Here is a 26,022-nt window from a genome sequence, read left to right on the forward strand (position 1 = left end):
GGCCATAAGTAACAGTGAGAGTCTGTCTCAAAATTTTAAAAAAAGGGCTGGGGTTGTGGCTCGGTGGTTAAGAACAAATTGCTTTTAATTCCTTAATTAAACACATACTGTATACTAGATTGTTATTAAAAGGAGGAAATGTTGGATTTTTGAAATGTAAAAAGCAAATATTTAATATTCTTTTTTGATTGTTGATGGACATTTATTTTTTATTTATTCTTTATATGTGGTGCTGAGAATCAAACCGTGTGCCTCACTCATGCTAGGCAAGCCATCTATCATTGAGCTACAACCCCAACCTGCAGATATTTAATATTGACTATGAGTTTTAAAAATTAAAAAAATTATACAATGTGCAAAAGTAATTAGATGATAAGGGGATATTAAGGGGAAAGTAAGAAATACTCAAAATTCCATCATCCAGAGATAAAGACTTAATAGTTTGGTGCATTTCTTTCCTGACAACTTTCCAACCATTATGGTATTCACAAATTTGCATATTTACATGCTGTGAAGAAATTATAAATATAAATGTCCTTTATATGCTGCTCTAATCTTTTTTTTTTTTAAATTAAGAATTGTGGTCATTTTTTGGTGTTAGTAAATATAGATTTATATAATCCTGTAAACTGCTATATGGTATTTCATATCTGGCTATGTTAATACCCACTGATGAACATTTAGGCTGTTTATAGATTTTTTTCTTTCCTGCAGCAAGTAATGCTTAGCATGTTTGTTCATTTGATGATCTCTTTAGAATAAATTCTTAAAAAGAATTATAATTGTTAAGTCATGGGATATGCCATTTTAAATGTAGGAACATACTGTTCTTTCCCTCCAAGAAAGCTGAGCCAATTTATACTTCTACTCAAAGAATACAGTGTGCCCCCTTCTCTTTATCTTCCCACACTAGCTTTTGACTGATAGATAATCTTTTGCCTTTGTTATTATAATCATTATTTTATTGCCAGGGATATTGAATGTCTCCATTTGTGTATTGACTTTGTATCTACCTTTTGGACATTTTCCATGCATTGCCTTTTTTTTTTTTTTTTTTTAACAGATAGCATTGCATGATTGTTAAAATCGGGCTTTGAGGTTGTGCTATCTGAATTTATAATTCCAGCTCTACTACTTAACTTTGTGACTTGAGCAAATTAGCTGTGTTTTTCGTTTCTCTCATCTGTGTAAAGGGATAATAGCAGTACCTACTTCATAGGACTGTGTTAGGACTACATGAGGTAACATCATAAAGTACTTGCAACAGTGTCTGGCAGATAACAAGCACTGCTATTATTAATCTTTTCACAGTATATTGCCGCAGTCTGTCTGGGCACAAAATAACCACCACCACCAAAGCCTTGTAGATTCAAACAGCAACTCTTTATTCCCGAACTCTCACCCACTCTACACGCACGTTCTGGGAAAAATACACTCCCTTCACCGGGCTCTGCGTACCAATTCTCTCAGAACCCCCGGGAGAACTCAAGGAGCGGGTGCCTGAGGCAGCAGGATACGCCCTATTCCCAGCAGGATCCACCCTAAACCTGGAACCACCCTAATCCAGCAGGATCCACCCTAAACCTGGAGCCACCCTAATCCAGCAGGATCCACCCTAAACCAGGAGCCACCCTTAATCCAGCAGGATCCACCCTAAACCTGGAGCCACCCTAATCCCTGAGCAGGGTCACCTTTCAACCAAAAATGCCATGTCATTCCTACTTGGCTATGGTTCTCAGCAGTATATATATTTTTTTAGGATAAATTCTTATAAAGGTAGGAATGTTTAAAAATAGATATTGCCAGGCTGGGGATGTAGTTCAGTAATAGAATGCTTGCTCAGCATGCCCAATGCTCTGGGTTCGATTCCCGGTATTGCAAAAAACAAAAGAAATAATAAATATTGAACAACAAAACAAACAACGACCCCAAATCCCAGCAAATTGCTTTATTAAAAAGGGTTTTTTCTTTTTTTGGGGTGGTAGTGCACTCCTATAATCCCAGTGGCTCAGGAGACTGAAGCAGGAGGATTGCAAGTTCAAAGCCAGCATCAGCACTTTAGTGAGGCCCTAAGCAACTTAGAGAGATCCTGTCTCAAAATAAAAAATAAAAAGGACTGGAGATGTGGCTGAGTGGTTAAGACCCTTGGTTCAATACCTGGTTACCTCCCCCACCAAAGAAATTTTTTTTCCACAATAAAAAGTGCATAATAACTCATGTCAATATTAGGATTATGTTTAAGCTCTCTATTTCAGTTTTCTGTTCCTATATTAATTTTGTACTTCTAAGAAATGAGAAGATTCATATATAAAATATATATTTTCTAACATCTGATTATGAAAAATTTCAAACACAGGATAAGTTTAAAAACCTAATCCCATGGTCACCTATGTATCCACTCTCCACATCAGTGGATCTAGCCTTTTTTTTTTTTTTTCTATAAAGGGTCAGGTGTTTTCTCTATTTCTGCAAAGAGCCAGTAAATATTTTAGGTTTTGGAGGCCATATTATCTCTGTTACAGTTACTGAATTATGCTGCAGTGAGAAAACAGCCAAAGTCAATAGGTATATAAATAGGAATGGCTGTGTTCCAATAAAACTTTATTTGCAAAAATAGATGGCCTCTGGATTTGACACAGGATGCAGTTTGCTATCCCTGTTACAGATTAAACAGCAAGTTGCTATATTTGCTTTCTCTGTAAATGTGTTTGTATATACATATATATTTTTTCTCAACCATTGAAAAATAAGTTGCAATCATCACGGCACTATCCCTTTCATGTCTTAGCATGTATCTCCTAAAAATAATCATATTCTTCTGTATAACCATAATACCATTATTACAGCTAAGAGAGAATTTTTTTTTTCATAGACTAACATTGTATAATGGACAAAAAGCATGACAATCCTTAGATTTGTTCTTTAACAGTTAACCTATTGAACTGTTTCTATTCCTGTCCACCTTTCCCTATCCTTTCCTTGATCATTTCTTTAGATAGAAATATTTTTTTAAAAAAATATATTTATTTTTATGTGGTGCTGAGGATCGAACCCAGTGCCTCACATTGCGCCACCAGCGCTGTGCCATTGAGCTACAGCCCCAGCCCTAGATAGAAATCTTATTGACGAAAGTGATTTGCAGATTTAATTTCACGCACACAATTATGTAAGGAATTTTTTTTATATGTTTGGTTTGTATTTTAAAAACCTGGGATTTGTTTCTGTGTTTATATGACTTGAAATAGAGAATTATGAGTAATTTACAATCAAGAGATCTTGTTAAGTTACATACAGTCCTCTAAAGTTTTCATTTGAAGTTGCAGAAACCAAAGTTAGGTAAAGCTAATTAGGTACTTTAAAAAGTGGCCAATTTTGTAAAATAAGTTGAAGAAGTGTGTGTGTGGGGGGGGTAGAAGACATTTGTATTATTTTCAAATTTATAGTTGGTTTGGTTTATTTGTTATGAAAAGTTATAGCATTTCAAATATAGCCATTCCACTTTGTGCAAAGTTGTGCTGCAGATTTAAGGAGGGTCCTTGCTTTCTTTTTTTTCTCCTATTCCTGCCCCTACCCAGATTTTCTACTATGCACTGTGCCTTCTTACTTTATCTTTTAAAAAATATCATTTATCCTGAAAGAATTTAGTGTGTTGGTGTAATTGTAGGATTTAGTAGTGTGCTGCAAGATGAGACAAATGACTTTCTTCTTAGATTAGTGATTTATGATAACTGTTAGTGGGAAATAAATAGCTTATTAAGAAACTGATTCAAGATTCTTATTACATCTTTGTTCTGTATGCAGAGGAGGCAAAACATATAAAATTAGCAAGAAATACAACAGCAAGTAATTTAGAATGTCTTGAGTACCCGTGATAGAGATTGGAAATGCTTTTTGGGATCATGTGGGCTAGGCTAAAGAATTTGGCCTTTAAACTGGGAGAAGGAGAGTAATAGATTCCAAGTGAAGTAGATTCTAACAGTTCCCAAAATGGAAACAGTATTTTCTGATTGTAAAATGCAGAAAAGTAAAATATAGGCAGTAAAAGGCCCTTATAATCCCATTTACTTTAGATAACAGTTGCCTAACAGTTTGCTGTATAGTTTCATAGAGGGGGAATTTCATGAACGGTTTTGCAACTGTATGGATGATGGAGAGGACCAAAAGGGGATGAGAGTGGAAGCAGGAGGCTTGTTAGAGAGGTCCAGTGAGAAATAATGAAATGTGTTCTTTAGTGGCAGCTGTGAGTAATAGGGAAGGGCTCGGGGAAATTTCAAGGGATATTTAGGAGGTAGGTTTCAGTGACCACTTGGATGAGTTGGACAGACAAGTGGCCAGGATGGTATTTGAGTGGACCTTCCAGAGGCTGAATTCAAATTGTGGCAGTATTTGCCAACAGTGTAATTCCAGTTTGCAAAGACTATCCTTTTGTTCCTATTTTTGTTTTTCAGTGTTTCCAGGCCTGTTTAGAAGGGGAGGGTAATAAGAATTCAATTCTGTTTTCATAGATAAGAGTTATTGTATCATGCCCTTTTCGCTTTATTATTATATTTTACCTTGTTAAAGATAGCTGGGTTCGTTTGGGAAGTTGCTTCTGTTCTGGTGTGTAACATTAGCTTGTTTACTTCACAAAATTCAGGTTGGGAGCTTAAAGTTTTTATTCTGAGAAATTGGGATTAGAGTGGGGTGAGGGAGCCACTTGGACAAATTTTGGTAGAGGTTCTTTGACTTTTAATTAAGAATTGAATGAAGAGTTGAGTAGGATCTTACTTTCACCAAGTTCTGCTGTGTTTCTTGCCACTGGGAACAAAACTATATAGAATTGACTTTGCAAAACTTTCTTTTTCTTATTTTCATGCTAATGCAGTCTTGGCACAGAGTTTAGGAGAGACAGTGTTCACTACCTTGCTTCTTTTACTTATATTGGAGGGAATCATGAGAAAGTTATATCCAAAAGTTTTGCTGCAGGTTTTTATTTGTGCTTTAAAATTTATTCCAGGAAGCTTAAATTACAGTTCTATCAGTTGTGCTCCTGAAAGTTAAATTTCCCCCTCATTTGAAAGGTGCCTGTTTTGTTCATGGTCAAAATATGCCAGAGTGATGAGGCATATGGAAGTTAAGTGATGAGTTTGTAATTGATAACCTCTTCTTGGTATTTTATGTTTATACCTAGAATTTAAGAACTAACGTGTTAATTGACAGCAGTTTTTAGAGGAAGATATTTCTGAGCTCCGAACCTGTCTTAACAAATAATGTATTTCTTAAAAATGAGGTAACAAGAACTGTGTCTCACAGGACATTTTGAGGATTAATCAAGATAATGTATATAAAGAAACATTACTATATTAGCACCAAAACATTTGACTCCTATCTTTAAAAACAGACTTGAGGGCATAAAAAATAGAAAATTAAAATCTTGAAAGTTTATTTTTTCTTTTTAAAAAAATTTTAGAATACCATCCCTTTCTAAGCTTTCTCATCTCTCAAAGATGAGATAGATACTCTCCTGTGCACTTACCGTACCTTGGGGGTTTCCTCTTTCAAAGAACTCATTTTCTTTATGTTAATTGTCAAGTTCAGTGCCTGTGATCCTACAGGCAGCATACCACCTGTTGAGACCACCTGTTTTGTATTTTAAGTGAATCTAAGTCTAGCAAATATACCCACCTTTTTGCTGTTAGTAATCTTTCTAAAGTACAGATCAAAATTGTCAAAATCCTTACACATAGTTGATCATCAATAAATATTTGTTGTAAGTATGTTTTGAAGAAAGATAAAATTTTCTCTGCTTTGCTCTCTTGAATACCACAGGAATTATACCAAATAGATGTATTTATCCCACTTAGGAAACTTTATTTTGGAAGAAAATTGTATTTTATTATTTCTTTATTAAATTTTTTAGTTGTAGATGGACACAATAACTTTATTTTTTTAAAAATATTTTATTAGTTGTTGATGGGCCTTTATTTATTTTTTATGTGGTGCTGAGGATTGAACCCAGTGCCTCACACATGCTAGGCAAGCGCTCCACCACTGAGCTACAACCCCAGCCCAGAAAATTGTATTTTATAGATAAGTAAATTATTACCAACTGGCTTGAAATCTTGATATTTTCTGACATATTCCTTGATATTAGAATTTTTGTGAACTGAAATGAAAGGGGCAGTATATTTTTAAGTGCTTGAGAATATGAGGAGGGTGTGTGTGTGTGTGTGTATGTATGTATGTGTATGTGTACATGTGCACACATGTGTTGTGGTTTGAACTCAGGGCCTTAACCACACTAAGTACATGCTGTACCACTGAGACATACCACTAGCCCAAATATGAGATTCCTGAAGTTCTTAAGAATGACTGCTTCTTTGAACTTCATTTATGTACCATTTATTGAGCTTTTCTATGTGCTCTAGGCCTTGTACTAAGGACTATGGAAAACCAAGGAATTATAGATGACCTCTATCCTCAGAGTCTTTCACTTCAATGACAAAGGCAGCTAATAAAACCAAAATTAAATTATTGTTGAAAAGCACTATGGTACCTTGATAGGAAAGGTAAACATAAAGGAAGATTTATTCACATTTGGTGCATTGATATATTATTTGTACCTGCATTTGTGGTGGGTGCAGCAGGAAAGCTTTTGGAGAATCTGGGACTTGGAAGATTCATGGAGAAAGATTCAGGGGAAGGTCATTTCAAGAAGTGTGCATACTTTGTTCAAAGGCATGTGGTATGAGAAACATACTAGTGCTGTTCTTTATGAAGGTAAGGCTATAGAAATAAGGAGAAGCAAAAGATACCATGAAAGGGCCTGTGTGCCAAGATAAGTATTTTGACAATCTTGATTTTCATTTGAGAAATATCACTACTGGTAGAAACATAAAGGTGGCTGTATTAGTTTTAGGTTTACCTAGAATGCAAACAGGTAGTATCAACAAAACAGGTGTATTCTCACATTGACATTCAGGTTTGGTATGATGATTCTAGTATGATCAAAGACCTTAGTCCCTTCTATCTACTTCATTGTCCTTTGGCATAACATCTATTACCTTCTAGCCCCAAATGACTCTGAGGTGCCATCCACCATGTTCAAGTTACAAGCATGCTCCCAGTATCAGCCTTCTGTAAGCAGCTTTCCTGGAAGACCCATCCAGTGACTTCCACTTCCATTTCATTGGCAGGCCTGTCAGCGTGGAAAATTGGAAAGCATGCTGCCCATAATAAAATCAGAGTCTGTTCCTAGGAAAGAAGGGGAGAAAGATACTCAGTAGCTAGTAGTACTTACTATAAAAAGATAGAGAATGGAGGTAGGGTGACTGATTTAGTACAACACCTAAGTAGTAGTACATGTAATCTCTCTCTTTTTCTCTTTTAATTTTTTCCATATTTTTATTGGTACACTATAATTACACATGGATTCATTGTTATGTATTTTGTACATGCCTACAATATAATAATATATGTGATCTCCTAGAAAGTGTAGTTTGGTTGAATTAATTCTGGTAACTTTCAGTAGAGAAGCTAATCTACTGAGGAACCTAGAAGATTGAATTTGTTATTTTGATAACTATTACTGTTTTAAGTTCATGGAGCAAAAATAATTCTTTGATTACTTTAAAGATTGAGTTAAAAAATATTTCTAGTTAAACTTTTAGTAAAATTAAATATTTTGGTACTAAAGAGTATTAACATTTTTAAGAATGGCACAGATAGGAGGTTTTTTTAATCACTTTTTAAAATTAATTCCTATGTGACAAAAATCATTAAAGAAGGATTTACAATAGTTTTTCTGGGAGATGAAATACCAATTTTATTTTTCTTCTTTATAGTTCCCTTTTTAAGTATTCTATAGTTTGTACATATTACTTAAAAAATTTTTTTTTTAGTTGTTGTTGGACCTTTATTTATTTATTTGTATGCAGTGCTGAGAATTGAACCCAGCGCCTCACGCATGCCAGGCAATCACTACTACTGAGCTAAAACCCTCGGCCATACAAATAACTTTAAACAAATTGTGATAAAATACAAAAAATTAACCTTCATCATTATTAAGTGTACAGTTCAGTGGCTGTTAAGTAATTCGTACTGTTGTGCTACCATTACCACCATTCATCCATAGGACTCTTTTCATCTTGCAAATCTGAAACTGTACCTATTAAAGAATAAATCTCTATTTTTCCTCTTTCTCTAACCCCCAGCAATCACCATTTTACTTTGTATTTATGAATTTGACTACTCTAGGAACCTCATGTAATTGGAATTTATAGTATTTGTCCTGGCTTATTTCACCTACCATAATGCCTTTAAGGTTGTTGTAGCATGTGTTAAAAATTTCCTTCCATTTTATGGGTGAATGATATTCTATTGTATTTATAGACTACATTTTGTTTATCCATTCATCCATTAATGGACACTTGGATTGCTTCTGCCTTTCTGTCATTATGAATAATGTTGCACAAACGTAGATGTATCCAAGTATCTCTCTCAGTTCTTGCTTTCAATTCTTGTAATTATGGGTATCCAGAAGTAGAAATACTGAATCATATGGTAGTTTGTTTGTTTATTGATTGATTTTGATAAGATCTTGCTCTTTCGCTCAGGCAGATCTCAAACTGGTGAACTCAAGGGATCCTCCTACCTCAGTTTCCCAAGTAGCTGGGACTATAGACATGTGCCACTATAGCTGGCTGTGTTTAATTTTTTGAGGAACTTCTGATACTGTTTTCCAAAGCAACTGCATCATTTTACATTCCCACCAATCATATACAGGGTTTCAATTTCTCTCTGTTTTAGCTATTTCCTTCCTTTCTACTTTCTTAGGTTCTGGGGCTCAAACCCAGAGCCTTGTGCATGCTAGTAGGCAGTGCTTTACCATTGAGCTACATCCTCTGACCTTTCTTTTTTTGGAGTAGCAGCCATCATAATGGGTGTTCAGGGGTTTGGATCTGGGGTACTCTACCATTGAGTGACATCTTCAGCCATTTTTATTTTTTATTTTGAGACAGGTTCTCACAAGTTGTGGAGGCTGGCCTCGAATATGTAATCTTCCTGCTTCATCCTCTGGAGTTGGTGGGATTATAGGCATGCAGCTCCACACCTGACTCAAATCTTATTACTCTTAACACCAATATTATTTAAGCATTATTTGGATATATGTTCTTTAATTTTTTAGGCCTTCTTTTAGTTAAAAATATGTCATTTTTTTCTTTTAGTTTTATATCATAAGTATTCTCTCCCTTCCTTTTTTTTTTCCTTTCGTGGTGCTCGGGATTGATCGCAGGAACTCAGGCAAATGTTGTACCAGCCCAGTACTTCCCATTTTGTTATACATATTGTACAACGGTCATTCCAATAGAATGTTGCAAATGCCGAAGAATAATATAGCATTATTAAAATTTAAGAACATTTGTAATTGTTTGGCTTCCTTATAGATAGATGCCTGGTTTGTGTGATTTGCATTCCATAAACTGGATGATATGGGTGACTAAGCATGGCTCTGAAGTGGTCTGAATTGTTACTTCTGACTGCCTATTTTAGGCCAATTCCTTGTGTCTCATTTCTTCATCTGTAAAGTGAGGATTATAATAGTATTAATCAGGTTTGCAAAGACCAAATGATTTAAAATTGTGGAAGTCTTAGAACTATGCCTGGTGCATCATACATCCTTATAAGCCTTTGCTGCTATTGTTTCTTGAATGGGATTTTTCTGTCTTTGGTTTTTAGAAACATATGAGGTATTCAAGTAGTTACTTTGCTTCAAACACAGTATGTCATAAGCACTTAGAATATCACTAGCACTGCTTTAGAGGATGATGCAGTCTAGAAGGTTGTGAGAATTAAGATAGTATCTGAGGCAGGTAGTGCTGATCAATTTGCCAAATTAATAATATAAATATCACTTGGGGACTGTGCCCTTTTGATTGCCATTTAGCCTTGACAACTGATCTAGTCTCTTCTGACCAGTTTAGTCTTTTGCTTTGCTTCTTTGAGCCTCTTAACATAGCTTCCTAAGTTTCTTGGCTAGACACTATATTCCTGTAGGTTCTTAGTTCATAACTTGAATTACGTTGCTACTATAAGTCAAATTTTTTACATAATATGTAATTTTGTGATTATATAATATATAAATTTTGATTATATATTTTAAATACCTTATTTCATTTGATATTCAGTGTAGATCTGAGAGAAAGAGTCCTCATTGAACAACTCTTTATTTTTAATAATTTATTTTTTAGTTATAGGTGGACACAGAATATTTATTTTATTTTTATGTGGTGCTGAGGATCGAACCCAGTGCCTCATGCATGCTAGGCGAGCGCTCTATCTCTGAGCCAAAACCCCACCCCCAAATAACTCTTATACTAAGAAATTAAATGCCTGATGTCACAAAGCAAATAATGAGCCAGCTGGAACTTAAAATCAAGTCATCTGACTTCAGGGTCAGTGTTTTATTATACTTTGTTTCTTCCTTTTACATATCATCATATTTTAAGACAATGCTTTGTTGCTTCTTTCCTAATATTTGATGATACTTTTAAAGAATTCTTAATATTACATAAAGATAATATGTCCTCATCTTTTAAATTTAACACATAATAAAATTTATAGACCAGCTGTATTTTGGAGTCTTTTAGCCCTGTCACCAGAAAAGAATAAAATAAAATCTGAGCTTTTAATGTTTTACCTGATTAAATCCTTAATATTTGATAGGAATGTTATCTGAAAAGCTTTTCAAATTCATGCTTATTTTTATTTTATAATATTGGAAAGAGGTATATTTTTCCCTGTACTGCATAGAATGTGTATTACCTTACCCATTTTTTTTTCTTCTTCTTTGTCTTCCTCTTCCTCTTCCTGTTTCTCTGTAATGCTAGGGATCAATCTCAGGGTCTGTGCATACTATGCAAGCTCTCTGCCACTGAAACACATCCCCAGCTTTGCTTATTTCAAAATTATTGTCAGAATTACATCTTGCCATTGGTATAGCTACGGTTCTACCTTTACGCCTCTATATTTGTTTACTTCTAGGTATATTTTTAATTGTTTCTCTCCAATATTCCCAATAATTTGTGGTTCTAAAAAGAGATTTATCTTGAGCTGTAGAGCCTTCCATATTCCCTTTTGTGAAGTATATTCTTCTACTTTATTTCATTCATATTCCTCACATGTGTATTGGTTCTCAAGTAATTAAAAAAAATTGGATTGTTACTTTCAGCATATATGAATTCATACTTTATTGCTCTTTTAATTTTTCTAATAGAATAAATCATTTCTTTTGGTAAGAATATAAATTAATTAAGGCTCAACTTATTTGTTCTTTTTGTATAACTAGCGGCATAATATACAATGAACTGCATGTTAGCAATACATTGTTGATTTACTTACTGTCAAATCTATAATCTGATTTCCTTGGCAGATATGTAGACTTATGATAGGCATTTGGCATTTTATATTTTGGGCAGTGTAACTTTAAATCTACATAAACTTCTCTGCCTTTTGCCTCTGCTGTGTTCATAGATTCCAGGAGGGCTTCGTGTTTGGACTTCAAGCGTTGGAGGTAGCAGACTTTTCAGAAGAAGGTAAATCAGAGTGTTGCCTTCTGTTATTGTGTGTGTGTGCTGGGGTGGGCTTATGACAGGTGAGAGCTTTTTGTGAGTATCATCACAAAATAATTTATAATGCTGCATTAAATGATTTACCAAATTTAAAACCCAGCAAATAACTGTACAATTTTTGTTCATTATTATTACAGTCTGTAAAAATGGAAAACTTTAGGTAGAATTAAAGACTCTAAATTCACTTTCTTTGCCATTAACAAAGAGTAGGAGTGAATAAGAAGAGAGGGCATTAGTATAATGTACAATATGCATTGTGTAATTTTTTTCAGACTTGGCTTCACTGTGATTTCTTCCTGGGAACTTGTCCAAGTCATTATTCATATGTTGTATTCTTTCTTGCTGCTCCTTTTACTGAAAGATTGCTTCACAATAAATAGAGAGGCAGCCTAATCCGTGACTCATGACTGGAGGATAGACATTCTTGCTGTAGGTTTCATGTGCCAGAATGTTAGTTTCCAATATGCTAATTACCTCTCTTCTGAACTTGTTAATATGCTCTTCTCTCAAGTTAGTTCTTGTTTCAGTAGAGAGACAAACACATCCCACACACTTGTAAAATGTGTTTTTATAGAGATCTTCTTAATGAGTTACTTTTTAAGAAAATAATATGACTAGAGATCAGAAATTCTGATATACCTTTCCTGGTAATCTTCTTTGATTAAAGGAAAAAAGCCATTTTGCTATGTATATGCCATATATTATAGATGTTACTTTTTGTGAATTTATACAATCATTTATGAGCTTTTATTAGTTGATAATTGAATAGAACTATTTTTTTTAAAGATCTATAGCAGTTAACATAATGTACTCCTAGGCATGACTGGTTTTTTGATTCTGCATGAGAATTGGAGGAATTTTTTTCTTATGTCTTCTAGAAGTTATATTTGTTTAGATTATCAAGTAAATGACTTGATATTATACCTTATATTGAGGATATACTCCTTATTATGTGAAGTTGGATAGTACATATTTATAATCTCTGCTGTCTGCCCAATACAGGATCACTTTGTTTTGCAGAGTTTTACTATTTCACTTCCTCCTATCCAGGGAGGCCCCTACATTTCTTAACTAGAGGAGATAGATGAGTTTCATGTTGTTTATTGGGGTTACCTACAGTTTTACCTCCTAAAACCTTGCCTTTTACTCTTTTCAGTGGCCATGTTAAATTTACCAGTAGTGCATTGGAAGGAATTTCTTCAATACTGTTTTGTACTTCATTGCCAGGCTAGTTGGCTGTTTTCACCAGTATTAATTATGCACACTCATATTTATTTAGATAATGTGACTCTGGTGTACTTTATTATCAGTTGAGAATTTCAATAGATTATCCAGATCAAGACTCTCCATTCAGTCTTCTACCCCTCTTCAATGTCTTTGAGAAAGATGGGATTAAATGGATGATTATAAAAGTATGTTAAGAATTACTTGATTTTAGTTTTTAGAGCAGTTTCAGATTTACAGAAAAATTGAGTAGAAAGTACAGAGTTTCCACTCTCTTCTACTAACTCTCCCTCTCTTTTCCTTATTATTAACTTCTTGCTTTAATGTGATAACATTTGTTACAACTGATGAGCCAGTATTATTACATTTTTAACCAAAGTCCATAGTTTACATTAGAGTTTACTTAATCTTTGCATTGTGTATTTAGTGGTTTTTTGACAATGTATAAGGACATGTACTCAGTATTATAATATCATATAAAACAGTTCACTCCTGTGTTCTCTCTCGTTATATATATATATATATATATATATATATTTTTTTTTTTTTTTTTTTTTTTTTGTTTTGTTTTGTTTTGTTTTGTTTTGTTTTCTGGTTCGCTCCTTCCAAACCCCTGACAATCTCTAATCTTTTTCTTTCTCCAGAGTTTTGCCTGCTCTAGAATATCATATAGTTGGGACTGTATTGGAACTGTCTTACAAAGTGACTATGCATTTTGCATTACAAATATCAATGAATGAACAATGAGTGAATGTCAGTGTTTTGAATTTTAGCTATTCTAATAAATGTATAGTGACAGTTGTCTCTTTCATTTTGGTGCTGGGGATCAATCCAGGGTGTTATGCATGCTAAACATGTGCTCTACCACTGAGTTACACACTCAACCCTCACTATTGTTTTTATTTGTAACCCTCTAATGACAATGTTGAACATATTTTTATATGCTTATTTTTTCTTCTGCATATCTTCTTTAGTGAGGTGTCCAGTTCTTTTGCTCAAATGTGTATATATACACACATATATATGTCTGTAAATATATGTATGTATATGTGTGTGTGTATATACACACTCATATATATATTTCAGTTCTGGGGATTGAACACCAGGGGCACTCTATCACTGAGCTATATCCCCAACCCTTTTTACTTTTTATTTCGAGAATAGGGTCTAATTGAATTGCCAAGGGTGGCCTTGAACTTGTGATCCTTCTGCCTCAGCCTCTGGAGTTGCTGCGATTATGAGCCGCCGCCACCACCACCGCACTGACTTTTGCTCCTTTTTGAATCGGGTTGTCTGTTATTAAGTTCTTTTTGGTATATTTTGAATACCAATTTTTTTTTTGTCAGATATTTGTTTTGTAACTATTTTTTCATAGTCTGTGGCTTGTCTTTTTATTTTCTTACAAGTGTTTTTCATAGAGTTAGTTTTAGTCAAGTCTAACTTGCCAAGTTAAAAAAATTAATTTTATGTTTCATCTAAAAATCATTAATTGCTAAACCAAAGTAGATTTTTTTCTTATGTTATCTTCTAGAGTTTTATAGTTTGCATTTTGTAGTTAAGTTAAAATCCATTTTAAATTTATTTTTATGGAGGCTGTAAGGTCTTTGTCTAAATTTGTTTATTTTTTTGCAGTCCTGGGGATGGAACCCAGGCTTCCTGCGTGCTAGGCAAGTGTTCTATGACAGAGCTATACCCCCAGCTCCTAAATTCATTTTTTTGCATGTATATGTCTAGCTGTTCCAGCACCATTTGCTGAAAAAGACTGTCCTTTCTCCATTGCTGTCCTTTGTTTCTTTAGTAGTGACAAACTATATTCATGTATTTCTGTATTTCTGGGCTGTTTCTGTTCCATCGATCTATCTTTTGTTCTACCAATGCCATTTTATCATTACTGTAGCCTTATAATACATTTTTATAGAATAATGCCGGTCTTCCTAAAAAAAATTGTTTTTCTTCTTAATATTTTGAGTCTTGGTGTTCTGTATTAGTGTTAGACTCACTTTGTCAATGTCCACAAAATAACTGGCTGGGATTTGAATTGGGATTGTGTTGAAGCTATGTATCAAGTTAGGAAGAAGTGATATCTAAAGACAGAGTTTCATTGAGTTGCTTAGGGCCTCGCTAAATTGCTGAGGCTAACTTTGAACTTGCAGTTCTCCTGCCTCAGCCTCCCAAACCACTGTGATTATAAGTGTGCGCCCAGTCCATTTAGATCTTTTTTGATAAAGAGTTTTATAATATTATATGTATCTTATACATATTTTGTAGACTTTATAGCTAAGTTTTGTTCTTTGTATATAATGTAAACGGTATTTTGTTTTAAATTCCCACAGATTATTCTATTCAGTAGTATATAAAAAAAACAACAACAAAGTACTGCTCATATCAGATTATCGGACTGCATCTTCTGCCCTTCTTTTCCTTACCATCACCTTATCTTCCATGAGAAGATAGAATTAAATTTTTGTTTAAAAGTATCTTAAGTGATGGGATTTAGGCAGTTTTCAATATAATACCTTGTGTGTAATATGTGTATTATTCGGCTAAGTAACTACAAAGGTTTCAATAACATTGAAGTGTAATCTTTCACAAGAGTAGATTATACTTCAATGTTATTGTAACCTTTGTAGTGGCAGTATGCACTGTAGTACAAATAACTACTTAATAATTCTGGACTCTTAATTGTCAGCCTCCATCTTACTAGAAAAGGTAGATGGCCAGTTATATTAGTTCATCTAGTGCTTGGTTGTTAGCTGCAAAGATACACATAAAAATGATACCACCTCTCTGGTAATTTATTATTCATGTAAGAAATATTAATTTCAAATACTGTGTTCCATTTTTGCTGATGTGTTTGTGTGTGTGTGTGTGTGTTTATATCTATATGCCAAAAACTCAGTCCTGCAACCCATTCTAAGCACTCTAATTGTAATGTCTTATTTGTGGACTTCATATATAGTCTCTCAAAAAGAGTTTAAAATTTTGATGTATATTTATTGAGGCTGTAGTAGGTGTTGGACACTGCTAGGCATTTGACATATGTGACCTCATTGAGCTTCAAAACATTTTTTGCAGTGTACGTATTATTCTTCCCAACTTACAGATATAAAAACTGATAAGAGTGTAAGAAGCTCATCAGTCATGTAGGCTCTTTATATTTGTGAAAAAGTTACCATAGAAAGTGGTATAAGGTGTGTGGTGGCTCACACCTATAATCCCAGAGGCTTGGGAGACTGAGGCAGGAGGATTGCAACTTCAAAGCCAGCCTTAGCAATGGTGAGACAGTAAGCAACTCAGTGAGACCCTGTCTCTAACTAAAATACATAATAGGGCTGGGGATGTGGCTCAGTGGTCCAGTGCCCCTGAGTTTAATCCCTGGTACTCAAAAAAAGGAAAAAAGAAAAAAAAAAAGTGGTATAAGATGCTGTGTGTATAGTGCGGAGGTGTGCTTGGTGAATGCAAAGAAGAGAGGTTTGACTTAGCCTCAGGTGTTCACAAAATATCTGAAAGCTTGAACTGGTCTGATGAATGGGAAGAATAAAGAAGAGAAATCGGGGAGATCAGATCAATCAGTGTGGAGAAGACTGAGGGACAAAAACAGTAAGTACTTTTGTGATTAACAGTTTAAAAATTTCTACTGTAGTAGTAAAATGCGGTAAAAAAAATTAATCTCTTATTTTGAACAAAGATACCTCTCTTCTGCTTTTCTCTTAAAGTTATTCTTGATTTGCTTAGGAGACAGTAGATTACTGTACCATTATATAACTTCCAAATTACCAATCTGCAAGCTCATTTTTGTCCTGGATTTGTTAGTAGTAACTGAGGGAACAAACCCTGAGGGAAAAATGGAAGATTAAGGGAATCCTAAGTAAAGGATTTTCCTAAAACCAGGTATATTTTGTTTTTTTCCCCAAGTTTCAGTTGCCTGACTACTCTGAAAATACCCATTAATATGCTAAAAGCTATGGAGCTGCAATTGCTTATAGGAAACGTTGTTTTTAGTGAACTTAGTGTTTAGTTGAGAAGACAAGAGTAACGTAAAATGACTAGAAACCACTTAGCAATATTAAGTACCAAATTATGTAATATACATTTTAAATACTGTGGAATCATGTTTTTTTTCAGTGATATTCTTTAGGGTTCTGTCCTCCCTCCTGTTTCATAACTTTTAATTTCGCATCTCTTTAGGTTTGTCTACATGCCTTTTAGACACCTCTATTTCCATAGTCCTCTCAACTTCATCTTGTCTAAACTTCCCCAGAGTGTTCTTTATAACTCAGTGAAGGGTATCACTGTCACCCGTTCCCTTTGCTAGAGACTGGGAATTATTCTTGCTTTTTTTCGTTTTTCACCACATGGTCTTTTGACACTGTTTCCTAATTATCTTTCAGACTTACCCTCTTTTTCTTCTTCCAACCATCCTAATATAGACTGTGGTGACTGTATACTTAAATTACTTCAAAGACCTCTTAACTAGTTTCTGTGCCATCTCCACCCCTTTGTGTTTTCACAAAAACACAGATTGCTTCAAATTCTTACCTTTGTTTCTCAGGATGTCTGTCCAATTTTCTTAATTTGAATTACCTGTTCTCCTTCTAGCTCTGCTTGTTTCTTCTTCACCTTTAACTTGCTTTTCCCTGCTTTGAATCATCCTTTCTGAATTTAAGATGTATAATGTTCTTTTGCTTCTGAGCCTTAACACATACTGTTCTCCATTTCATTTTCTCAGAAGAGGAATGTGAAGAAATGAAACTAATGGCTGTAGTGATTAAAGTGCAGACTTTGAAGCCAGATTACTAACCTGTAAAAACTTTTATCTGCCATTTCACAAGCTTTGTGATATCTGCTACTTCACTAGCTTTGTCATCTAGAGTGAATCACTTACCATCTCAGCTTTCAGTGTCTGTCTCTGTACTTTCTTTATAACATGTTGTAGGGATTAAACTAGTTAATATTTGAAGTGCTTAGATCAGTCCCTGACATGTAGTAAGTTATCTTAAAAGTGTAGCTGTTGTAAATAACTCTCATGATACATGTGTTGTCATATTGGATAAGTGTTCACTTTTGTTTTAAAGTTGACTTAATGGTAAATGAAAAAAAAATATTGTTTTCTACCATAAGTTATGAGTTGGTTGGCTCATTTTTGTTGGTTTTTACCTTTAGTCTTAGATGGGCAGCAGCTTTATCTTCCTAATTTCTTGTTTTTCAGCTTTTTAGTAACTAGAACTTGATCTTTGGATTGACTTTCCTATGTAATGGATGATTTGACAAGGCTAGGTTTACCTGAAATTATTTAAAAATATTTTTTTAGTTGTAGATGGACACAGTATCTTTATTTTTATGTGGTGCTGAGTTGATCAAACCCAATGCCTCACATGTGCAAGGCAAGCGCTCCACCACTGAGCCACAGCCTCAGCCCTTACCTGAATTTTTTTTCATTTTTTTTTTTTTTAGTTGGACACAATACCTTTATTTTTATTTTTATGTGGTGCTGAGGATTGAACCCTTTGCCCTGCACTTGCTAGGCAAGCTCTCTGCTACTGAGCCACAACCTCAGCTCCTTACCTGAATTTTTATATAGACAAATTTAGGCCAACCTATATGGAAACTTTTGAAAGAATGACTGTTAAAAATCATAGAAAAATCAGGAAACATAGATAGACTTAAAGAAGGAAAAAGATACTCTCCATTGTTAATACTTTAGGGAATGTATGGTACACTTCCCAATGCACATAATATACTATAAAAATGAGTAAATGATATTATAATTGCCTTTAAAATATTATAATGCAGTGTATTTCATATAATATAATAATAGCTGATAGCTGACTTTTTGATTTGACTTTATGATTTCTGTGCCTTGTTGATTAAAGTTTCAAGTAAGCTCTTCTCAAGGAATTTACTTTTTTCATTCCAGTGTATATCAGAGACTGGATTGTAAAGGTTCAGATGATTTGGGTTCTAAAAAGGACACTGTATTAGCAAAGAGACTGTATCACAGTTGTTAAGATCAACTAGGAAAAAACATGCAAAAATTACATTTTATTAGAAAACCTCAGTGGTTTAGGTTTGGTAGAATCTTTAGTGATGAAATATTAATACATTTAAAAGAGTTAATTTTGATATCTTGGTTATTCTCTTTTTTGGGTATTTGTTTTTCATTGATACTTACGACATAATACAGAGATTTCATGGATACTGAAATCTAAAAATGAAACTAGGGGCTGGGTTGGAGTCATAGCTCAGTGGTAGAGTGTGTGCTTAAGCTTAGCCTTGGGTTCTATTCCCAGCACCAAAGGGAGAGCAGGTAGGGGGAGAACCAAAGGGATCAAGGTTATTGATTCAGTACTGTCCAATCTGATGATCTAGTTCTAGCTGATCTGACTATGCTAGATTTGAGAATAACAAAATATATTTTTTCTTTCTCTTTAGAAGGAAATAGTTGCTTATTTTAAAAAAAATTTTAAAAATTTATTGAGTTGTAGATGAACACACAGTGTCTTTAATTATTTTTATGTGGTGCTGAGTATTTAACCCAGTGCCTCACACATGCGAGGCAAGCACTTTACCACAGAGCTACAGCCTCAGCCCCAAATAGTTGCTTCTTTTGATGAATTTTTAGATGTGATTACTTTTTCAATAAAAATATTTTAGTGCAACATTGTCACTGTCATTTTGATTTTATTTTTTCAGAAAATATAGCTATATAAAGATATTTTTTGAGATGGGGGTCTGACTATGTTGCCCAGCCTAGTCTAGAAGTCATTCAAGACATCTTTCTGCCTTGGCCTGCAGACTAGCTAGGGCTATAGGCAGTCACTACCACTTTTTGCAGTTGAAGTATATATTTTAAAAAAGGAAGTTCTCTAGATTTTCTTATTATTGGGGAATCATTTTTTTAGTTTGATTAAGACTAAGAAACTTATTTCAGTGCAACAGATGTTTATCCTACTAATTACAAGGTACTTTGTTAGTACCTATAGAATATTTAGAAATGAGTAAGTTCTCTTCCTCATTTGGGGATGGGTTAAGAAGTGTGGTTCAATTCCAATTAATTATAATAAAAGAGTATGGAAAGTCCTTTACAGAGTTTTGAGCAAAGTACTTGCTCTATTAGTGATGGTCTTGTAAAATGTTATAGCTATCAAATCTGATGAATTCCTTTCCATTCTCTTCTATTTGATCTTGCCATTTTTTGACCTTAATTTTTGATTCTACATCCTCCCACCTGCTTTGGAGTGATGGGGATCTGAACCTAAGGCTTTGCATGTGCTGAGCAAGTACTCTACCACTGAGACCACAGAGCTATATCTCCAACCCCAAATTTCTGGTTATACAAACAACCCTTTATTGTCCCTACCCATCCCCAGTGCTGGGGTTGCTTTTTTATTTGACATATGTTTGCCCACTTACCTTTTAATACTTGTTACTTGACTTCTCTATATCAGTATCTTAACAATTTTTTTCTTTAACTCTTAAATTGCTTCTTATTCAGTTTTTAAAATCAAGTTTGTTAAAGCAGAAAAGTTGAACTTTAGACAATGAACACCCATTTATCTTCTGCTTAGAGTCATCCATTGTTATCTTTCTATATTTGTGTTATATCTCTGAGTATATGTGAATGTTTATGTTGTTATTGAACCATTTGAAATTAACTTGCAGATGTTATGATGTCATCTCCAAGAACTTGAATCTATGTCTATACAAATAAAACATTTTTTTCTGTATAATCATACCATTATCCTACATTTGAGACATTTAATAGAATAAAAATTAGGAAATAAAATTAACCATAATATCTTAATATTATGTAATATCTAGTTCATATTTAAATTTTGTTAGTTGTCCTACAAATAAACTTTTATAGTGACTTTTATTTGAACCACAGTCCATTCAAGATTTTGATGCATGTCCTTTTGTTTTTTTTGTTTTGAGTTTCTTTTAATTTAGATTATCTCCACATTCCTCATTTCTTTTGACTGTTTCCTTTTTTTCAAGGGGCCAAACCAGTTTTCTAAGAGTATTCCATATCCAGTTTGTGGGATAGCTGGTTATTATTATGGACTTTTAATAGTTTCTTTTTCTGTAACCTGTTGAAGGCTGATGATTACTAGAGAAGACTTTCCAACCCCTATGGCATGGATCCTGTGAATGGGTTGTAGGTCCTGTTATTCTCTAAATTCTTTACAAACTAATGGGATTTGGAGCAGTAGAAGCTTAAATGGATACCATCACTTCTGTTGGTCTTTTTATGCTGGTGTTCAGGTACAGGTAATAACATCAAGTGAACGCCATTATGTGAAAGAGGTTTAAGAGCATTGGTTACCATCTTTCACCCTTTTCTTCTGTTCTTTCTCTTCTTTTTTTTTTTTTTGGTGATACTGAGGACTGAATCCAGGGGTACTTTACCAGTGAGCTACATCCCCTGTCCTTTTTAAAAAAAAGTTTATCTTAAGAAAGAGTCTCATTGACTTGCCCATTCTGGCCTTGAATTTATGATCCTCATCAGTCTCTTGAGTGGTTGAGATTATAGGCATGTGTCACCTTGCTCTGCATTTCTATAGCTTTAACAGTTACTGGTATATATTTTTTTCAACTCCATTTCTGTTATTTCTTATCCAGTAGCCAGTTGAGAGTCAACATGTCCAAAAGGAATTTATTTCTCTTTGTATTTTTTTTATTTATGCATCATAATTATACATAGTAATTGGGTTCTTTTTTAATTTATTTTTTATTTGTTCTAATCAGTTATACATGACAGCAGAATATTCTTTGATTCATTTTACACAAATGTAGTGCAATTATTCACTTCTCTGGTTGTACAAGAAGTAGGGTTACACCATTTGTGCAGTCATACATGTTTCTAGGGTAATGATGTCTGTCTCATTCCACCATTTTTTCCACCCCCATGTTCTCTCCCTTCCCCTCCCTCCCCTTTGCCCAATCCAAAGTTCCTCCATTCCTCCCATGCACCCCCCCCCCTGCCATCCCCACTATGAATCAGTATCCACTTATCAGAGAAAACATTCAGCCTTTGGTTTTTTGGGATTGGCTTACTTCACTTAGCATAAGATTTTCTACCTCCATCCATTTACCTGCAAATACCATGATTTTATTTTCTTTTAATGCTGAATAGCATTTCCTTTTGTATATATACCACAGTTTCTTTATCCATTCATCTATTGAAGGGCATCTGAGTTGGTCTCACAATTTAGCTATTGTGAATTGTCCTGCTATAAACATTGATGTGGCTGTGTCCCTGTAGTATGCTATTGTAAAGTGCTTTGGGTATAGACCTAGGAGTGGGATAGCTGGGTCAAAAGGTGGTTCCATTCCCAATTTTCCAAGGAATTTCCATACTGCTTTCCATATTGGTTGCACCATTTTGCTGTCCCACCAGCAGTGTATGAGTGTGCCTTTTCCCCCACATTGTCGCCAACACTTATTGTTGTTTTTATTCTTAATAGCTGCTATTCTGACTGGAGTGAGATGAAATCTTAGAGTAGTTTTGATTTGCATTTCTCTAATTGCTAGAATGTTGAATATTTTTTCATATATTTATTGATTGATTGTATATCATCTTTTGAGAAGTGTCTGTTCAGTTCCTTATCCCATTTATTGATTAGGTTATTTGTTTTTAGGGAGTTAAAATTTTTTAGTTCTTTATATATTCTGGAGATTAGTGCTCTATCTGATGTGCGTGTGGTAAAAATTTGCTCCCATTCTGTAGGCTCTCTATTCACCTCATTGATTGTTTTTTTTGCTGAGAAGAAGCTTTTTAATTTGAATCCATCCCATTTATTGATTCTTGATTTTATTTCTTTTGTTTTAGGAGTTTTGTTAAGGAAGTTGGGGCTTAATTCAACATGATGAAGATTAGGCCTACTTTTCCTTCTATTAGGCATAGGAGCTCTGGGTTCATTTTGACAAAATCATATATGCAAGGAATTTGATTACAGCCATTTACCTGCAAATGCCATTATTTCATTCTTCTTTATGACTGAGTAAAACTCCACTGTGTATATACATCCCATTTTTTTAGTCCATTCATGTATTGACAGGCAACTGGGGTGATTCCATAATTTGGATATTGTGAATTGTGCTGCTATAAACATTGAAGTACTATGTACTATCTTATGTTAGATCTTTTGGATGAACACCAAGGAGTGGGCTAGCTAGGTCATATGGTTCCATTTCTAGTTTTTTAAGGAATCTCCATGTTGCTTTCCAGAGTGGTTGTACTAATTTGCAGTCTCATCAATAATGTGATAGTATACCTTTTTCCCCACATCCTTGCCAGCATTTATACTATTTGTGTTCTTTTTAAAAAAATATTTATTTATTTTTTAGGTGTAGATGGATACAACACAATGCCTTTATTTTTTTGTGGTGCTGAGGATCGAACCCGGGTCCTGCTTGTGCGAGGCAAGCGTTCTACCGCTAAGCCACAATCCCAGCCCTATTTGTGTTCTTGATAATTGCCATTCTGACTGGAGCGAGAGGAAATCTTAGTGTACTTTTGATTTGCATTTCCCTAATTGCAAGAGATGTTGAACATTTTTTTCACATTTGTTGGTCATCTGTAAGAAATTTGTTTAGTTCTTTTGCCCACTTAAATTAATTGAGCAATTTTTTTTTTTTTGGTATTTAGGTTCTTCATATATTTGTATATATTTGGGTTCTTTATATATATATTCTTCATATATCCTGGATTCTTTTGGTGGTGCTGGGCAATGAACTCAGGGCCTTGTGCATGTGAGACAAGCAGTCTATCAATTGAGCTATATCCGTAGCCCTATATTCTGGATATTAATCTCCTGTCTGAGGAGTAGCTGGCAAAGATTTTCTCCCATTTCATAGACTCCCTCTTCACTCTCTTAATCATTTCCGTTGCTATGTAGAAGCTTTTTAATTTGGTGGCATCCCACTTACTGATTCTTGGTTTTATTTCTTCAGCTTTAGGGGTCTTTTTGAGGAAGTTGGTGCCTGCACCTATATGATGAAGTATTGACCTTATGTTTTCTTCTAGTAGTATTAAGCTTTCTTGTCTTACTTTTTAAAAAATATTTAGTTATAGGTGAACACTTTATTTTATTTTATTCTTATGTGGTGCTAAGGATCGAACCCAGTGCCTCATGCATGTAGGTAAGCGCTCTACCTCTGAGCCACAACCCCAGCCCTCTTGTCTTAATTTTTAGTCCATTTTTATTTGACTTTTTATGGTATGTGAAAGATAGGGATCTTAATTCATTCTTCTGTATATATGGATAACAAGTTTTCCCAGCGGCATTTGTTAAGTAGGTTGTCTTTTCTTCAACATATATTTTTTTGGCGCCTCTGTCAAGGATCAGATGGCTGCATAAAATTGGGTTTGTCTCTGTGTCTTCTATTTTATTCCATTGGTTTTCATGTCTCTTTTGATGCTAATACCATTCTGTTTTTGCTATTGTAGCTCTGTAATATAATTTGAGATTGGGTATTGTGATCCCTCCTGCATCACTTTTCTTGTTTGGAATTGCTTTTGGCTATTTTGGGTCTCTTCTTCCAAATGAATTTTAGGACTGTTTCTTTTAGTTCTGTGAAGAATGTTGTAAGTATTTTGATTAGGACTGCATTGGATATGCATATTACTTTTGGTAATATGCCCATTTTGACTATATTAATTCTGCCTAACCAAGAACATGGGAGGTATTTGTATCTTCTGAGATCCTCTTCAATTTCTTTCTTCAGTGTTCTGTTTTCTCCTCCGTGGTTAGATTAATTCCCAGGTATTTTATTTTTTTTAGGCTATTGTGAAGGTGGTGGTTTTCCTGATTTTTTTCTCATCTGAATCACTGTTGGACTATAGAAAACTGTTGATTTATGAGTATTGATCTTGTATTCTGCTACTTGCTAAATTCATTTGTCATTTCTAGAAGTCTTCTAATGGGATTTTTTTGGGTCTTTCTGTTTATAGGATCATGCCATCAGCAAACAATGATAGTGTGACTTCTTCTTTTCCAATTCATATGCTCCTAATTTCCTTCTCTTGCCTGATTGCCCTGGCTAGAGTTTTGAGAAACTGTCTGCAAACTGGCTCATAATCAATCTCTCTCTCTCTCTCTCCCCCCCCCTCCCCCCTCCCTCCCTCATCCCCTTTCCTCCCTCCTTCCTTTTTCCTCTCTCTTCCCCTCTCCTTTCCTTCTTGTGCACGCGCGCGCGCACACACACGTACGTATATCAAATTTTGTTTGGTGACCTTAATTTCACTGAGACAATACTCTGGAAACCTTAGTCATCTTAAGGTGTTTAGCTGTCTGTCTGCCATAGAACCATATATGTATACATGTATATTAACATTGATTTGTCAAATATTTTTCAAATGCCTACAGTATAACCAAATATATTTGACTGCAGTAGATTATTCCATTTCTGGAATGTGCCTTGGATTCATTCCCTTCACTCCTACTACATTTTCTTTAATTTTGGCCCTCATCAACCCTCCCCAAATCATTACAGTGGTTCCTTATATGTAGCTTTAAAACCTCTGATTCATCCGGAATACTACTGCTTATCAAGAGTATCTGTTTAATCATATGTTTCTCTTGTTGAGAAACCTCTGATGGCTTCCTGTTATAGGGGTAAAATGCCAACTTCAGGTTTACCACACAAAACTATGCTTATTTTATATTCTTTGCTCTTTTCTCTAGCTTTGTGTTCTAACTGTACCTGTCTTCTGCCTTTTTCTTGAATATAGCATGGATTTTAATCTTAAAACTTTGTACATTTCTGCACTGTCCCCTCTTCTGTAAGAAATTCTGCTCATCTCTTAAGGTCCACTTGGATGTGTCCTTTGAAATTATTTACCGGATAGCCCTTTGTTTCTACGTGTTCTACCAAACTAAGCCCTTCTTTCCATATTTTAATCTCATGTACTTTGCATATATATAGCACCTATTAGAGTATCCCTTGCTTGTGTCTCTATAAAGATTCACAAGGGAATCAGCTCCTTCTTTCTCCTGTTCTCAGAGTCCAGTACCAGTGCTTGGCACACAGTGTGTGCTGAAAAAAATGTGTCCGAAATAAATGTCTTGCATCTCTTGTCTATAGCAAGTAGGTTTGACTTGAGATTCACCAATTCTTAAAGTTAGATATTTTATACAAAAATTTGGTTATACTAAATATTTGCTAATGATTTACATTCTTTTAA

General features: G+C 34.5%; 1 protein-coding gene across 10 annotated transcripts in view; it reads left to right on the plus strand.

The window, feature by feature from the left end:
- Positions 1-26,022, plus strand: part of Cdk19 (cyclin dependent kinase 19) — a 163,820-nt gene that overhangs the window by 21,177 nt on the left and 116,621 nt on the right. For 2 of the 10 annotated variants that reach the window (XM_071613127.1, XM_071613126.1), the window contains exon 2: positions 11,512-11,573. The exons of 6 other annotated variants lie outside the window; for them this stretch is intronic. The gene's annotated coding sequence lies outside the window, so the exon portion shown is untranslated. Of the gene's footprint in view, positions 1-11,511; positions 11,574-13,477; positions 13,536-15,812; positions 16,434-26,022 lie in introns of those variants that run through there. 2 more of the 10 variants (XM_071613128.1, XM_071613129.1) reach the window with 2 other exon arrangements.

The sequence above is a fragment of the Marmota flaviventris genome, chromosome 6 (assembly GCF_047511675.1).
Source record: "Marmota flaviventris isolate mMarFla1 chromosome 6, mMarFla1.hap1, whole genome shotgun sequence".
Classification (NCBI taxonomy): Eukaryota; Metazoa; Chordata; class Mammalia; order Rodentia; family Sciuridae; genus Marmota; species Marmota flaviventris.